Raw genomic sequence first — 3,681 nt, 5'->3', positions numbered from 1 at the left:
CCCCCTGATGCTCACACTGGACCCCCTGATGCTCACACTAGACCCCCTGATGCTCACACTGGACCCGCCTGATGCTTACACTTGACCCCCCTGATGCTCACACTGGACCCCTGATGCTCACACTGGAACCTCTGTTGCTCACACTGGACCCGCCTGATGCTCACACTGGACCCCCTGATACTCACACTGGACCCCCTGATGCTCACACTGGACCCCCTGATGCTCACACTGGACCCGCCTGATGCTTACACTAGACCTGCCTGATGCTCACACTGGACCTCTAATGCTCACACTGGACCCCCTGATGCTTACACTGGACCCCCTGATGCTCACACTGGTCCCTCCTTAATAATCCATGGTCATCTTCTCCATCTCTGGATCCTTAATTCCATTTTCTCTTCTAATTTACTTTCGTTCAACAAAGCAGTGTGTTCCAGGGAGCGGCATTGTTGGGCCAGCACCAGTGGGAGTGTGCGCAGGAAAGTAAGCCGGAAATTTCTCCTGTGGCATGCCCATCAGTTTCCTTAACTAATGTCTCTGATTATCTCGCTTCTTTTGGTAGCGCTAGATAAGTTGTTTCTAAAATCCCTATGAAAAGTCCAAGCCCCCAGGGTAACTGAAACCATCTCAGAGAGAAAAGGGCTTCTTTTCTCTGTCCTATGTTGCAAAATTACATTTGCTAATGTGGGATGGCAGAAAAATAAAGGAAGAAAAGAAACTTATTTATTTTATGTTTTTTTTCGAGACAAGGTTTCTCTGTAGTTTTGGTGCCTGTCCTGGAACTAGCTTTTGAGACCAGGCTGGCCTCGAACTCACAGAAATCCCCCTGCCTCCTGAGTGCGCCACCACCTCCAACAGCTAGGATTTTTGCAAATATTTATGAAAGATGTTGGTCTATAGTTTTCCCTTCTCCTTCCCCTCCCTCTCCCACTCTCCACAGAGTCTTTCTCTGTCACTGCCCAAATTGACTTTGAACTCTCCAAGTAGCCCAGGATAGCCTTGAATTTGCAAAGATTCTGCCTCAGCCTCCCAAAGTGCAGAGATTACCAACCTGTGAACCACCCTACCCCACTCCCCGCGTCTTATTTTCCTACAGTGTCCTGTCCAGGGAGCTCAAGAGACCTTGTGAAAGGCAACAGCTTCAAGGAAGGGGCCGTGTTGGGAGATTGAAGAGGCCTGAGCATTGGGAAGCTGGGATCCACTGTGAAGGAAGTACTCTACTCAGCTCCGTCAGTCCTCCAGAGAGAGCACCAGATTTTGGTGATTAAGCTGGGAAATGGGGGGTGGGGAGCTTGGAGGGACACCAGCCCCCCTCCGCTGTGGAAAGCACCATCAGCATCCGGCCCTGCTCCAGTTCTCTCATCGCTCCCAGGGCCTCTCAGCACCTCTCTCTGAATCCAACAATAACTGCAGAATATTTTTGTCAGAGTTAAAAAAACTTGGCATGTCTAGTCTTTTTAAATCCCTTCTCGGAAGAGGTGAACTGCTTAGCAAACCTCGGTGGTAATGGAATCGATCAAGAGGAGGAAGTTTGTTTAATGGCTGTGTGACTTAATTAGACACCAGCATGTTTTCCTGGAACAGAACTGGACAACTGAAGTCATTTTCCCACCAATGGTGGTCAAGCTGTGTTGTTTCGGAGGTAGAGGGGGACCTTGCCGGCGCTTCCAGCATGCGTGTCTTTGCACAGTTTGGCCTTTCCAACACTGGTCCCAGTATGGAACTGCCAGGTGTTTTTTGAGATCCTTAGAAATGAAAGTTCCACACTTTAAGCCTAGTGTAGACACCGTCTGTTCCCTAGTGTCCACCTCTATTGCTGATTGTTCATACAAGTATCTAAGTGTTGCCCCACAGGCTGTGACTGGACGCTGTCCCTGTATACTCTAGGGCGTGCCTTTAGGAAAAGCATGTGACCACTATGGCCTTCCTTCCTTCCACTGGCTGGAAGGCAGAAGCGTTGACCGAAGGTGGAGCAACCATCTTAGATGAGACATTCACAGGGCAGAAGAGATCCAGACCCACCCCGAACCGACTACCCAGATTTTTTATGTAAGAGCCTTGGATACGGCAGCCCCAGCTCTGTCCTAACTCATGTTGGCTCCAGCCTCGTTTCTTTATATGCCTAATAACTTTTGTTCTCTAGGCTCTGTCTCACCCCCCGCATTTGCTACTGGTACCATCGTTTCTTCACCTGATCTCCTTCCCACCCGCATCCAGGCTTCATCATGGCCTGCCTCTAGGTAGCCTGTGATCCCCAATGTCTGAAAAGAATTTGCCACAACAGAACAACGGAAGTCGACAGTGTTTTCTTAGCAGTAACACGGCCGTGAGATAATTTATATTAATGTGTATAATATAATTTATATTAATGTGTAATCTAATTACATCTCATTTAACCCTGCCACGACCTCTGAAATGTGTAGTCTTGTTCTCTGCAAGTGGGAGTAAAGAATCCGGGGTACAGGGAGAAGAAGGGGGCGCTGGAGAGATGGCTCAGAGTTAAGAGCACTGCCTGCTCTTCCAAAGGTCCTGAGTTCAATTCCCAGCAACCACTTGGTGGCTCAGAGAGAAGAAAGGGCCTTACACCCACACGTTCTGATATGGGTCCTGAATCCAGGAGCCCTGTGTGAGGTGAGGGCGGAGAAAGCCGTTAAGGTCACTGAAGAGACGAAAGAAGGCTGCTCCATAGTGGCCCCAGAAGCCACCTGGGTACTTCAGCCTCCTCTGACCAGAATCACCACAGACATGGGACAGGTGAGCTGGTGAATCTTCTGACCCAAGTTGTTGAGTTCCTTCAGACAGGCTGGAGGACTCCCCACATTTGGAATTCCTGCCTTTACACCATCTCTGTAATTCCTCCAGGCTAAATCTCACATTAACCCAACCCCGGTCTCTCCCCAGTCCTTCAACCCCTGTCCTAAAGTGACTCTTTATTTTAGCAAGTACCTGTTGATTCACAGCCTTAATCCGGGGTGGACAAAGCCTACCCTGGGTGGCTGCCAGCCATGGATCTGGCCAGGACCTCTACTGAGAGGTGGGGCCGAGCCAAACTGAGGAGCTGTGGAGCGCAGATTGTCCAGTTTCTGTTGGGTCTTATGTCATTCACATGACCTCGCACTGTGCTCAGGCACACACTCTCCGTGTACACCGTGTCACAGGGTCCTCCCTGAGTGAGGTTCCTTCATGGTCCTCCGGCCTACATTCCAGCCTTCTCCATCTTTATCTGTTTTTCTTTTGTCAAGTTTTGTGTTTAATGAAAACACATTGTAGCAGACAGTGGCTTACCAAGGGAGAACACTCAGGGTCCCTGTGAAGAGGACCAGGGACCCAGCCTCACCCTGGGGATACCCCACATGTAGACTAGCTGAAGATAGCCAGTGTGACCACAAACAGTTAATCCAAAGCCAAAGAAGCAATGGAAAGCTAAGGGGGGTTCTTTCTTTTTTGAAATGTTTTCTTTATTTATGCTTGTGTGTATGTGGGGTGGGGTGTGTTGTGTGTCACTGCATTTGTGTGGAGGTCAGAGGACAAATTCTCACCCTCCATCACATGGATTTAGGGATGGAACTCAGATTATTAGCCTTGGACCTGCACCTACTGGGTCAGCCTGCCAGTCCTGGAAAGGTATTTTATATATATATATCAATATATATATATATATATATCAATAATAAGTATTGA

The sequence above is a fragment of the Alexandromys fortis genome, unplaced genomic scaffold (assembly GCF_014885135.2).
Source record: "Alexandromys fortis isolate MF-2015 unplaced genomic scaffold, M_Fortis_MF-2015_v1.1 scaffold_62, whole genome shotgun sequence".
Classification (NCBI taxonomy): domain Eukaryota; kingdom Metazoa; phylum Chordata; class Mammalia; order Rodentia; family Cricetidae; genus Alexandromys; species Alexandromys fortis.
The sequence above is the reverse complement of the archived record's forward strand: the minus strand, read 5'-3'. Positions refer to the sequence as shown.